Source organism: Malania oleifera, chromosome 1, assembly GCF_029873635.1.
Source record: "Malania oleifera isolate guangnan ecotype guangnan chromosome 1, ASM2987363v1, whole genome shotgun sequence".
In the NCBI taxonomy this organism is placed as follows: Eukaryota; Viridiplantae; Streptophyta; class Magnoliopsida; order Santalales; family Ximeniaceae; genus Malania; species Malania oleifera.
The window spans coordinates 31,715,036-31,730,607 of NC_080417.1; positions in this window are offsets into that span (position 1 = coordinate 31,715,036).

The following is a 15,572-nucleotide window of genomic DNA, read 5'->3' on the forward strand; positions in this document are numbered from 1 at the left end:
ATGTTTGACTATAAAGAAAAGTAAGAAAGAAAATAAAAAATATACCAAATCAATGAATAAAATTTTAATTTTAAGCATCATTAACATTGAAATTTTCTTAATTTTGAATTATATTAGAATATATATATATATATATATATATATAACAACATAATAATATAATAATATCATAATATACTAATATATATGATATTATTATAATATTATGTTATTATATATTATTTATATTTATATTATGTATATTATTATATTATTATGTTATTATATATATATATTATTATTATTATTATAATGTTGGCCTAATAAGGTTTAATCTCATTTTGATGATAACGATTAAGGTTACTTAACATGTCTATTTAAGTTTGAGTTTCAGGAATTAAGTGTTTTTGTGAAATCAAGTGAGCATACTTGAAGAGTTTAAATGATATGTACACCTAGAGTCATGAATCATGAAGGATATAAAGCAAGCAATCAAGTCATGTGGGACATGAAATTCATTGATGCAGTGCAAAAAGCGCAAAAGAATCTTGGAAGCTTCACAACATGAAGACTTAGGAACTTAGATAGAATAATTGTATGAAAGTCTCATGTAAGTACTTCATTTCAATATTGAATGATTGAAGCTCGTAGGATATATCATGGACTTAGAGACCTGTTTTACACATAGAAAATATTTTCTTAAAGTCTAAATTAAGTTTTCTAAGTTATGAATTTAAGTTTGGAACAAAAACATTGAAAAACAAGAGTTGCTGAAAGGACAGACGAGTGATGATATTTCATCAGGCTACTGAGGTGCTACTAACTTTGAAAATATGCAAACAGAATAGGCACAGACAACTGACTTATCGGGACCAGTCGATTGACCCCATTTTGACTTTTAGAATGTGCTAGTTTTAAAAAATCACAGGCGGCTGACCCTTTGAGTCCAGTCGATTGATGCGTATATTAAAACGATTAACAACACTGATCTTGTTTCCAAAACTTGTTTGATTGGTTTCCAAAATGAGAGAAAATTTGAGGAAAACTTTTTAAAACCCTAGTGCACTATTTAAATATCATATTCTCGCACATTAGGGTTAGGAGAAAGAATGGCACGCACATTATTCTTTCAAAACTCTCAGGTTATACTTTTCTGAAGAGGCTGCTGTGTTTTTACTGAATACTCATGAAATTCTGATTTGATCTTTTGGAACTCACACTCTTAAATTAGATTTCTAGTGATATATATACTTTCAAGCATCATCTTCATAATGTTTTATTTGAAGTATTTTTGATTCTAACGTGTACTAATCTGCTCATTTAAGGAGCTTTCTCTTGAACAAGCATTTTTGCTTTGGCTGTACTTTTTTGACGATTCAGGTATTGTGATTCATTGCCTAGTGAGAGGATTGTTCTCATTAGAGAGGTGACCTCCACCTTGAATGGAGAGAGGTTTTACTTCACATGGTAATGAAGTTGGAAAGGAAATCTTCACAGCGGGTTGCTTAAGGTAAGGATGTAGGCTGCAGTTGACCCTAGTAAAAAATACTATGTTCAACTTATTCTTCCCTACTCTTTTAAATTTCTGCAAGATATCAACTGCGTGCATGATTTTATTTTCATTAGGAACTTGCTGAATATTGAATCTTATTGAATATTTGAGAACATGCTGAACATTGATATTGCTGAATATTGAAAATTTTGATAAATGATTGGAAATCAATTTTTTGATTGAAGTAAGAACTCCTATAGTTCGCTGATTATATGTTGGATTAAAAATTCAGAATAGCAAAAGTTTTTAAATCTTTGATTAAATCTACAGAAGTAAAAGGTGTTGGAATTGGTGTATTCCCAAGAGGGGGTGAATTGGGTATTAAAAAAATTTCTTCCTAGGTTCAACTAAACTAGCAATTAGTAATACACAACCTAGGGTTTGTCTAAAATATATACCAATTCAATATATAAACTACTGAGCAAATATTTGAACAAATAAATCAATATCAGTATTTCCAATCATTCAATACATATAAATAGTATAATCAGAGTAATGAAAAATATCATACAGGTGCAAAAAATAAATTGTAGATAAATAAAGTTGACACCAAATATGATATCGAGGTTCAGCCAATACTGTCTATGTCCCCGCCTCAAGTTAACAAGTAAGAGGATTCCATTACTTTGCTCGTATGCAGGTGGAGCGACACCAATTACAATCACCTCTCCTTATTGGGTGAGGGAATACCTCAGGTCAAATTTGCAGGGCTGACCCCAACCTTTACAACTAGTCCTCTTAATTGGGTCTGAACTATCCGGTGCTCTCCTAACCAAGTCTAAGCATTTCGGGACTATTCATAAGGCCAATCTCCCTTTTCCGACCAGCCGTCGGGAATACAACAATGAAAATATTTTGTACAACAAAATATACTTCAATGCAAGCATATGTGTATAACAATGAAGCACAAAATACACTCATATATGATTTGAAAATAAGCTTAGTGTGAGTATGGTAATTTTCTCAAAAATAATCCTTGAATTAAAAATGTATAAGATAAGTGCTTTAGGATTTTAAACTTAAATAAATTTCTCTCCAAAAATATTTTTCCAAGTAAAGTGCTGGAGAATTTAGGGTTTATGGCTCGAAAATATTTTTATAGATAAACACAAAGGAACCCTTGGATCTTGCAATGGAAGTGCAAGATACACAAGCAATGCAAATATTTCTCCACCAAAAATATTTAACAAAGAATAATGTGGGAGGAACTTGAAGAATACTCTTAAAATATGATATGAAAACAAGCAGGATGTGAGAGTAAAAGATATTTGATTTGTAAAACAATTGCTTAAAAGAATGTTTAAAATAAAACTCTCTTGAAAGATTTAACAAAAAAAATAATAAAGAGAATAAAAATTAAGTATAAAATTTGAGAGAGTTTTTGGGTTAATCAATTTGCTAATTAGGAGTTATGAGGGGGTATTTATAGTTTTTCCAAAAAATATAACTATTGGGGACATAGGAGGAATTTTGGAAAAAAGTTTAATGAGGTTTAATTAAAGTTAACCTTTATTTACCTCGATAAAAACTTTGCAACCCGAGAGATTCGGTCGACCAAAGGCAAAGGCCAATGGACCAACCTATGTAAAAATTGAATTTTCAATCAATAGCTCGGTTGACTAGAGAAGCATGATGGTTGACCATCATTGGGCAATTCTGAACCCTTCTTAGGTTCGGTCGACCAAGGCAAAAGGCCAGTCGGCCATTCATAAGGTTCAGTCGACTAAGACAATTTTGAATTATATTGCCAGTCGACAAAGGAAGGTGGAAAAGTAAATTTTCATAGTTCGGTCGACCAATGAAGGTTAGTTCAAATAGGTCGGTCAACCAATACAAGTCAAACATTTGATTTTCTCCTTGTTCGGTCAACTGAGGAGTTTAACACACTAAGAGGTTGGTCGACCGAGGCCCTTGAAGAATCAAGGTATAGCCTCTCTTTAACCTAATAAGTTTTATCCCTTTTTTTTTTATTTTTATAAGTATGACATTATAGATTAAGGAATTCCTATGGTCATTCTATGGTCTTTTGAGCTTACATCCACATCATGCATGTCATGCATTTATTACAGAACAAATCAAAAACTAAAATGCATTCACAAACAAAATAAATATATGTCTTCTTCAGTGCTCTTCACTTCACGGACTACGCCAGATGTATGTGTTCTTTGAGTTCTTTCTAGCTTCCATTTCCCTCTGTCTTATGTGCGTACCAAGATATAAACCTGTTCAAGCACTTGAAAACACACATAAGATTCTAGTGCTTTGTCAGCATAAAAAAAGGGATCGAACTCAAAATGTCAACAATCTCCCCCTTTTTGATAATAACAAACGCATCTGAGTAAAATGGGATAAGTCTGAAAAGACCCCTCCCTAAGAATATGCATAATAAAAAAGATAGACAATATAGCTAAGATATATCAAGAAAAGAAGACATTTCAAATCATATGCATTTAATTTTGACAGTAAGGCGCAAACATGTAGCATGCAATATAGCTCGCTTAGAATTTTATCATTTTTCTCTCTCTCTCTCTCTCTCCCTTTGGCATCAGCAAAAGGGTTAAGTTAAGAAAAAAAAAGTTGATTATTTTAAAAAATCATCTTAGCTTAAAATAACATTCCCCATTTCTAAAATAATTTTCATTTTTCTTGGACAAATTCTCCACCCCCAAAAAAAAACACTTCCCTTTTTTGATACAACATTTGGGCATAGGAATATACAAAAAATTTGGGCATAAAAAGATTTTACTATTGATTTGAAAATTTTGCAAGAAGGCACTCACAACAGTATAACTGGTCATTTAGGTATTGAAATGACATAATAAACAAGGTAAGAGTAGAATTATCCTCAAACCATTGCAGTTCAATCAATACATAAGTCCTACAAAAAAAAAGTGGAGTTTATAGCATGCGGCATGTGATAGTAAAAAGTGGGTTTGAGCATAAATATAGTCGAACCAGTTTGTATGCATTTTCAGTTGTAATCACGAACCAATTATGCAGTTAAAAAAATGATTTTCACAATATTTAAATGAATATTAAATGATAGCATATGTCATGAAACATTTAAGTTCACAAGCAAGAAACAAGATATATCTCATGTAGAACCATTTCTTGCTAAACATATATATATATATATATATATATATATATATATATATATATATATATATATATATATATATATATCTATATCCCCTTATGATTCATAATAAATGTCGGAGACTATGCTTGTTGAATGAGAAATTTTAATATGACGTTCAAGCAAGCAAAACATCTTTCTAGTAAGCTATTAAGCATAGAACATGTTAATCAGAAAGATGCAACCATATTGATCTTAAGAATGTCATAAAATTTAACTACAATATCATATGAAAAAAAACTAAGACATCTGGGGCAAAGCAATATAACCGATTTTAGATTTTTAATAAAATAATCATATTTATGCACATGCCATGATGAATTCAAACTGGATCTAAGCCAAAGATATTGGTGAACATGATATGATAGAGCTTTAATTTTAGATGCTCCCCCTTCTGATTTGAATCCTAGCTTAGATAAGATGAAGTGCCTATACTAATCAAAGATGATTCCTCTAAGTATACCTATCGGTATAAGCACTTATTCTAAAACAACTGTACTGGGTAGAGATAAATTCCTTTCAACCATTGCAACCAATATAGTCTTCCTATAGGCCACAAATGCATCAGAGAATATATATTAAGGCATACATTAGTGCTTATAACCAAGAACAATCCATATCTAAATATAAATTCATGAAAGCTAGATATGATGTTCAGGGTTTTTCAAAGAGCCTCGATATTCAAAAAGCTAAGCATGATGCAAATGAATCTTCTACATATTTGATGATTATGCTAGGATGAAGTTTAGTATTCAATTAATTTTTACTCATCCTTTCAAAAATAATTTAACATTCATTTTATCATAGTCATCTTATCATAAGGTTTTATTTTTGGAAAAAATTCTAACAAAATTTTAGCAGCATGTCATCTGTAAATAGAACAGTTTCCCATAAAACCTGTACGTGGAATGTGGTTGTTTTTAGCAAATAGTTCATTTCAAGCAAAAAAACAATCTAAAAATCACTACCAGCATGCAATTCACATCACTACATCTACCATGCAGGAGACATTCAATACAAGCATGCAATCTAGTAGTATAATCAATGATTCATATAAAAACATAAACTATCCATTAAAAGTTATTTAAACAATCAGTATGTTATGGATAGTAATTTCCAATGGAGTTTTCATAGAGGCATATGCATATAAATATCGTGAGAGCATTCAATGTATATAACCATGAAATAAACATGCTCCCCCTGAGTTATGCACTAAACACATTTAATATATCTTATGCCTTTTTCCCTTTTCAAATTTTAAGTTCTTAGCTAGGTGCTTTAGGTTATCAATGATTTGACCTTGGCTGTGAATTCTTAGGCTTAGAGGACCAAAAAGTAGCAATCAATTTTTGTTCAATGTCATAAGCCTACCTTTCCTCTTTTGTTATGAATATCAATGCGTAAGAGGGCCAAGTTAGAATGACTTTCGATTTAAATTGGTTGTGTATTGGTCTCCTGGAAATTTCTACATCAAGACTCAGTGCAACCAACTTAGCCATTCAACTCACCTCTAAGGATATGAAGCTCTACTAGGTTTGACTTAAAGTTTAAGATCTTATGAAGTGAGATAGGATAAATACTCTTAACAAAGTTTAGAAGAGTATTTAGGAGGTGTACGATGCTAAAAACTAAGGTGTAGTCCCAAAAGGGGGGGTGAATTGGGTCATTAAACTTTTCTTTTAATTATTTTTAAGAATCTTAACCTCTTATTAATTTAGAAATCGCACAACAAAAACTTAATTGAATAATCAATTGACAAACCAATATTCAATCAATCAAATAACCAATCAACAACTAGACCTATGAACCACAAAATATCAAATCAAGATATGATATGCAACTCTTTGGGTAATTTTAGCTTTTACAAGAACTCAAGATATTTGTTTGTAGCCTTGTGTATATGAATGAATTTTGCTTGCTCTCTCAACTAAGATTTTTGCTAATGATTAAACAATGTACTCCCTTTTGGGTTTTCGCAAAAGTTTAGTCAAACGTACATTTTTAAGTTAAGAGTCTTCTTAATCTTGGTTTTTGATTTTCAGCAACCTGCACTTAGCATACACACCACACAATATATATATATATATGATGAAAATAAAGAGAAGGGTAAGAGTGAGACCAAGATTTTTACGAGGTTTGGCTTATCCCCAGCCTACGTCCTCGCCTTAGGCCAATACCACCTAAGGATTCCAGTATAGCACTCCTTTATGGGTGGAGCAAACCTTTACAAGTCCCTCTTTAAGGGTAAAGATCCCTTTCGAAGCGATATCCCATGCATGGTTACAACGATCCAATTGCCCTGAAGCGTCAAGAAACAAGAAACAAGAAGAAGAAGAGCTTTACGTACAAGAATCACTCTCAGATAGAGTAGGTTAGTACAAGTATAAGTACAAAGTGTACTTCAATGTAAAACTCAATATAATGAAATTGAAGTTCAATGTAAATCTATCACCGGTTTGATCTTTGAAAGATTCAAACTTAAAGCTCAATTTCAGTGTGAGAGGATCAATAAAAACTCAGTTGAAAGATCAGCAAGATGTGAGCAAGATAGCCTTTGAGAATTGAAAGCACTTAAGAGTGTGTTGATTGCTGAAAAATATTTCTTGGTAATGAAAATCTTTGCCTTGGGGGCTATATATAGAGTTTAAAAAGTTAATTTCTTGATCCCCAAGTTTACTTGGAGTGTTTCTCAAGTTTGCACAAAGTTTGGAGCCTAAGAAACCAATTTTTGAAACTTTCCCATTTGTAATTTTTTAAAAACTCTCGAATGGCAATCGCCTGTCTCACAGGGTCAGGTGCCTGTCTTAGGTTAATTTAATAGTTAGAGTACTGGCAAGCTCCTGTTAAAACACATTCAGTCACCTCAGTTGACAAGGCATACGCCTGTCTGGCTATGCTGAGGCGCCTGTCACCATTCTGTCTGCTAGTCTTTAAAAACATAAAAAGGGTCAGTGGCTTGTGGGTTTTTGGTCAGGCACCTTTGCATTTCAAAACACTTGTTTTTTGAGATTTTTATTTTAAAAACTCTTTTCTTTTGTGACCTTTATAATTTATAACTTTAGAAATTATATTTCAAGGTCTTTTTTTTTAAAAAAAAAATTGTTTTTAGGATTTTAATTATCCCTAAAGAGCTTCAATGCATTTATATTGATTTTACTTGAAGTACTTACATAGAACTTCCTTAAGACTCTAAATCCTTTAACTCTTGAAGTCTTCATGTATGTCCTTATTTTGAATCCATCTTGAGTTTCAATATTCTTTGAGCTTCCATGATATTTGTCAGACTTTATGCTTTCATGGTTTTTGTCAAACTTTGAGCTTTGTCACTCTTTGATCCAAGCTTTGCTTGAACCACTTGTTTGTATATTTTCATTTACTTGATCTTGAGCTTTCTAATATGTGAATCCTGAAATATTACAACTTTGAAACATATTAAATTCCCTTGATTTGTTATCATCAAAATAAGAGTTGTAAGTCTTGTTAGGCCAACAATCTCCCCATTTTTTATGATGATAAATTCTGAGCAAAAAGGAGTGAACCTTAGAAAGGCTCCACTTACAATAAGCACGTATGTAATAATAAAATTTCAATACTCAAACTTAGATTGCAAGATCCATTAATATCAAATAGTCAAACAAAGTTGAACAAAGTTTCTAATTATTTAATCATTTAAATCATTGAACAAAGTTGTATCTTGAATATCTTTTCAATCATTTAAACAATTGTATCTTGTGTATTTTTAGTCTTAGTCGTATGTTATATATCTTATTCTTTTGCTCTCACAAATATTCTCCCCCTTTTGACATCAATCAAAAAGCGAAAGAAAATCAACAAGCATAGGCATAACAGAGCATACAAAAGAAAAATATCAGATTATTTTATAGTAATACACGTATAGTCAAAAGTCTGGAGAAGCAAACCAAAAAGTACTAAATGTCAATACAAACAAAAAGATAAGATAGGAACATCATCTAAGATCACCAAAATTTAAGATAAAAAACATAAAAAAAAATAGCTAAGATCAATCGTCATCTGCATTTGTAGCATCATTATCTGTATCAGCATCAGCAGTTTCTTTAGAATTATCGTTGGATGCATCATTGTCTTCTTCCTCTCCCTTAGAAGCATCATCAGATGCAGCATCACTAAAATATGTATATAAGACACTCCCTGTGACAAACATGCCATTTACATCCCCATGGCATGGGTTGTGCGGCCCGAAGGTTAGACTAATGTCCTGAGGGATCCATCTACACAGTAGTCATCTATACTCTCCGCTAACATACTTTGCGGGTATACGCAGCTTCAACTACTGGTCCGATTGCCCTCACCCAGGGGTGCATTCTCCTCACATAGGCAAATCGGGCAAGGCCTCCATACACCTCTCAGCACAGGTGTGGGCGCACATGGACACATAACAAGTCTCTAGCAACGGTACCGTGCTCACACTAAACTGGTCCACAGGATTCCTAAAGCATATCATGCAATTTGAATAATTGAAAATATCATTTAAAACATCATTTCACATATATTTCTTGTTATTCCAAAAACCCGGCCCTCGGCCAAAAATACAATTCGGCATATAGCCATTAAATAAAACTCGGCCCTCGGCCATCAAATAATAATCTTGGCCCTTGGCCAATCAAACAATACCCAGCCATTGGACGTTAGTTCAAACCCCTACATTTTATAAACAGTTCCACTATTTTCACAAGCATTTCAAGTATTTTCTACAACAATTCCAGTATTTCAAAATCTCAAATCCAGATATACAATAATCCAAACAAATTAAATCATCTGCCACACAATTTTCCACATTCTAACATATCTATATAAATAAACAAGCTTTCCACCGTTCATTTTATACAAAAATATCATATCGTATATCCTACATTTGTAAAACCCATTTCGAACGGTAGGTTTTCAAAATAGCATTTAAATTCCCAAATGAATAAATAAATAAATATAATAATTTAATCGGTTCAAATTAAATAAAATTCCTGACTTAACTTAATCCCCTTACCTTATTCCTGAAAAAGCCCGCTAACACCTCGGCCTACGCCCCCCCATGTGTTCAAAACCTCCTGAACCCTGAAATTCAAATTTCACCATATTATTTGTCATAATTCTTAGAATAACTTTTCCTAAAATTTTCCTAAGTTTTGAATACCCTAAATAGCCTAATAAAAACCTAAATTATTAAACTTACCCCCGATTTAGGATTGGTACCCCGGAGCTCCAATTTGAAAACTCGCTCCTGTTAGATTGTAGAGAATCTCCCCACGAGTCTCTTGACAATTTCCGTTTGTTAATAAGGCTTATAATTTAATAGAAATTGAAGTAAGTTTGAGATTTGGCCTTATCCCAGGAGATATGCCTACGTCGCTCCTACGACATATCCGCTCCGGTAGAAATGTCAGTGGCGGCGAGTAGAATCCAATAATATTTTTGGATTTTTGATGGGCCGAATAACGGAGACGTGATGGAGGAGAGTGGATGAGAAGAGATGAGGGAGACGTTGAGACTACATAGACTGAGAAAGAAGAAGAAGGAAAAAAAAAAATTTCTATTTCCTGATCCTTTAGGAAACTTAACTGATATATATATTATATTGTATTATTTAATTAATTAATTAATATTTCTTTATTGTTTTTTTTAAAATTTAAAATTTTTATTTTTATTTTTTTATTTTATTTTTATTTTTTAAGGATTTCTACAGAAACACTAGGCTTACTCTCAGAATTTGGTTTTCAAAAATAAATGCTTAAGTGAGAGTTTATGCTTTCAATTTATGTCATGAATGTCCAAATAAAACCTTCTTTCAACAATCCCTTAAAAACAATGGATTTGCAAGTAAGGGAGTAAAAGAGAAATCAAAGCTCTCTTAAAAGATTTTCAATGGAAGGAGTATAAGAGAGTATGAAATTTGAAGCACAAAAATATTTGGGAGAATTATAATCTAAGCATTGATTAAAAAATGGATTATGAAGGGGTATTTATAGAATTTTCAGAATCTGACCGTTTTTGGGATACGCTCATCATTTTGAATTTATTTAATTAGGAAAATAATGACGTTTAGTCCTGATATTTAACTTCAACCCAAGATGTTCTGTCAACTGAGTAAGGCGTTGGTCGACTAAACAAGGATGATTTTCAAAAGTTCGATACTCGGTCAGCTGTCACTTTTGGACGGTTGGTTGAGCATCGTTCTTATGTCGACCGAGCACATTTTTCTCTTCACTTTTTGGGTCGGGTCTACTAAGCAAAGTGTCGTTCAACTGGACAAAAAGCATATTCCAAATTTCAAGGTGGTCGGTCAACCAAGGATTGTAAAGTTCAAAAACGGCCAATCAACTGAGCTATAAAAAATTATTTCTAGTCAAAAGGTCTGGTCGGTCCATTGAGCACAACAAGGCTATTATGGGTTGGTCAACTGAGCACCTAAAAATCTCGAGTTTAAGCCCTCATTTTAATTTGAAAAACATTTTTAAAACCTTGTATGAATTTATCTTTTATGAGAAAGGTTTTTGACTAAAGGTTGGGTCCCTATGGTCAATCTATGGTCCTGTTTGATCTTTCAATTATATCATGCATGAGATGCATTATTATAGACCAAATACTAAATTCTTTTAAAAATAAAGTAAATATGTCTTCTTCTTCTTCTTTTTCTCTTTTGATACTCCATGGAATGTACCAGATGATGTGTTCCTTAAGTCCCTCAGGCTTCCATGTTTAGTCTACTTATGTGTGTTGAATAATAGACTTGTCCACATTCTAAAAATACACATAAAGTACTGGTACTTTTTCAGTATCAAAACAGGGATCGAATTCAAAAAGTCAACAATCTCCCCCTTTTGGGTGATGAGAAACACACACAAGTAGTATTGGTTAAGCCTTTAAAACGCTTCCTTTTAGGACACACATAATTTAAAGATAGACAGTATAGCTCAAGCATATTCACTAAAGAAGACATTTCAAGTAAATTAAGCATTTAGTTTTAGCATTAAGGCACAGACACTCATGCATTTTGTCTCCCTTTTGGCATCAGAAAAAAGGCTAAGCTAAGTAAAAAAAAATATTTGTCCATTTTAAAAGAAACCTTAGTCTTGAAAATAATAACCCTCCCCCATTTTGAAATAAAGTTTAATTTGGTTAGAAAACTCTCCCCTATTTGGTATAAGATTTGGGCATAAAAAACATTTTATTTTTGTTCTGAAGGATTTGACATTTTTGCACACAAAACAGAATAACTGGACATTAAAAGATTAAAATGACATGATAAACTTGGTTTGACCATAAATATATACAAACCATTGCAATTGAAATATTTCATAAAACCCATGAAAAATTTGAGTATAAATCACACGACACATGATTGCAGAGAGTAGGTTTGAGCATGATTTCAATCTAACTAGTTCGCATGCATTTTCATATGTAATTATCGAACCAATTAAGTAATAAATAAATATATGTGTGTGTGTGTGTGTGTGTGTGTGTGTGTGTGTGTAAACGATAAGGTAAGAAATAAAGAATTTTAGTTTTGAAAATGTTTCTTGCCATAAAACAAAAAAATGTTCCCCGTTTAATGTTTTCAAAAAGTACTGGGGACGATGCTTGCTGAAAAAGAAACTTTAATTAAGAAAATTAAGCAAGCATCAATTTTCTAGTTAAACATTTAAGCACATTCCTTATATAACCAGAAAAACCAATCATATGGATCCTTAGGATATCAACATATTTAAAATAGGGATCATATGGCAACACAAATGATTGTAGCTAAACAATATATTTCAAATTAAGATTTTTAATAAAACTCATCATACTTTAATGCACATGCCACAATGAATTCAAAATAGATCTAAGCTAAACTATTGGTGAGTATAATAAGATGGAAATTTATTTTAGATGCTCCCCTTTTCCATTTGAATCCTAACTTAGATGAATTGACATGCTTAAACTAATCAAGGATAATTTTCATTGCCTAGTAGTGTATGCAATCATTTTAAATTTTTTGATATTGATAAATTTATTTCAAACATGCAACCAATATTGCTTTCCTATAGACTACAAATGCATGAGAGAATAGATATCAAGGCAATGCTATAGTGCTCATAATCGAGAACAATTCATATCTATTTATAGACTTTTAAGAACTGGATATAATGTTCAAGGTTTTTAGAAGAGCCTCAATATTTCAAAAAGTGAAACATGACGCAAATGAGTCTTTTATGCTCTTTCTCTATGAATGAGCTCAACTCCTCTAAATGTTCGATGATTATGTAAGGGTGAAGTTTAATATTCATTTCATTTTTACTCATCATTTCAAAATATTTTAGCATTTATTTTACCATGATCATCTTTGTACATGGTTTTATTTTGGAAAAATTTTAATAAAATTTCAGTAGCATGTTGTCTATATATTGGACATTTTCCCATAAAACTTGTATCTGGAATCTGGTTGTATTCAGAAAATAGTTCAATTTAAGCATGCAACAGCCTAGAATATCTACCAACATGCAATTCTCATTACTGCATCAGCCATGCAGGTAGCATTTAATACGAGCATGCATTTGAGTAGACAATCAACATTTCATATAAAAATAACCCATCCATCAAGATAATATGAATCAATAAGTAACAATGGATAATTATGAGTTTCGTGCAGTGTTTCTTTTTATAAAGGCATATGGGCATAAAATGAGAGCAATTAAATTGTAGGGCTATGCAAAAAAATGCTCCCCCTGAGTTATGCACTCTACCATCTTATGCCTTGTTCATCTTTTCATTTTACAATTTCTTAGCCAAGTGTTCTACAATTTCAATGATTTAAGCTTGGCTTTACATGCTTTGGCTTAGAGGACCAAAAAGACACAATCAATGCTTCTACAGGGTCATATACCTACTTTGCCTCTTTTCATATGAATCTCAATATGTGTGAGACGCACAAGTTAGAATGGCTTTCCATTTAACTCCTTGTGCATAGGTTTCTCTAAACTTTATGTCTTTATCTAAATTGAAACCTAGTGCAATCATTTTAGCCATTTAATTTCATTTTATAGAGATGAAGCTCTAAAGGATTTGATTAAAAATTTGAGAGTTTGTGATGCAAAATTGAACAAATACTCTTAGAAATTAAATTTCTATTTAGTTCAGAAGAGTATTAGGAGATGCTAGACATTTTCCAAAATATTTTCGTGCTAGTAATCATGTCCAAGCTTGGGCGAAGAGCAATTAGGAGTATATGATCTTTGCTGAACAATGCTTTTTGGTCATTTCAAGTTTACCACCACAAGAAGGTACCCTTTAAGTATGATCACAAAATAGGACAAGGATACGACTCGATGAATGGATGGAACTTTACCAGATGTGATTGTGGTTTGGCAAAGAGTTCCTATGGAGGAGATGGTGAACCAAGATTAGAGGACTTTTATAGGTTAAGCTTAAAGGGAAAATTTTGAATAATCAGTGAAACTAGAATCCCCTAGTGGTTGCCTCTAATTTTGATTATTAAGGATGCCTTGTTAATTAGCACTAGTAGAATAGACATTTAGGTTCATTAGTGCTTAAGCCTAGAGTGATGACTAACATTTGGTCCAAGCTTTTATGTTCAATAATGAGTTTAGGGTTAAATGATATACAATATAAGATGAATTCCCTAAGACCAAACTTGTGCAATGGAAAAAATATGCTTAACTTAAAATTTTTATATTCAAGCATGGTTTAAGCATTAAGAATTATGTACCAAGCAAAGATACATTCGTCCATTTGGAAGTGGATTTTAATTCAAGTATGCTTCTAAGGTGCTACTCAATAATGAATTTATGTTGTTCATATCAAACATGAAAGGTTCTAGATATTTTAGGTAGTTATGCTTTCAACCTTTACTTTGAATGAGGAATGATATGAATAATGGCGACACGCATGTCCCATTCAAGCAGAGACTATCTCAATCATTTTTGGTTCAAAGTTTGCGTGTGATTGCCAATAATTTTATATTTTAACCAATCACTAAGATATATATATATATTCTAAGGTTCTTAGTATAACAAGAGTGCAATTAGTGCATGTACTAAGATTTTACATTTTAGGCACACATCACTTTTCAAGCCATTTAGTCATCACTATTCCTAGACCTAAGAACCAAAGAAGGATTAAGCATTTAAGTAATTCCAATTGGAATATTTTCTTCCTTAGGTCCTACAGGGTTTGCCTTCATGATTACTCACACCATTTCCTTATCCATGCCTCTGGCACCTTTAAATGGGCATGTGAATCGAAGGTGCCTTTTTCCTTCATCAAATAAGCATGTTTTGTCACACCCCGAACCCACGGATGGGCCCCAGGTGTGAATTTAGTAACCTAACATGTCTCTGTATTAATTAAAACATACATGATACTACACTGAATGAGGGTACGGGGCCCAACCCTGTGGGGTACTCGCATACCCTATACATATTCACATACACATCACATATGCAGCAGAAATGTTCTTTCTAATGCATACAACGTACCATACCAAAGTATGCACATAACCAGAGTCTACACTCCAAAATACAGTACATATATCGGGTGTCTACAAAACTTAACAATGACCACCCAGTTACAAAAATCAGTAATTATTCAAGTACTATATGCAACTAACAGACAATTACGCTTCAGAACGCTCGGACGCTAGTTTCAGCTACTCGAAGGACCTGAAACACATTTGTATATTTGGGGTGAGACACCTCTTAATAAAGAAGAAAAAAGTTATATCATTGTGTGGCACATAAGTGTTATTTCAACATAAAACATAACGCAGTACAGTTCTAGTATTTTCACAATCCAATTCCAATACATACGATACAAAACATACGGTCAGTGTTATCACACTCTTCGGCCGAAATCGGCTGCATTACACAG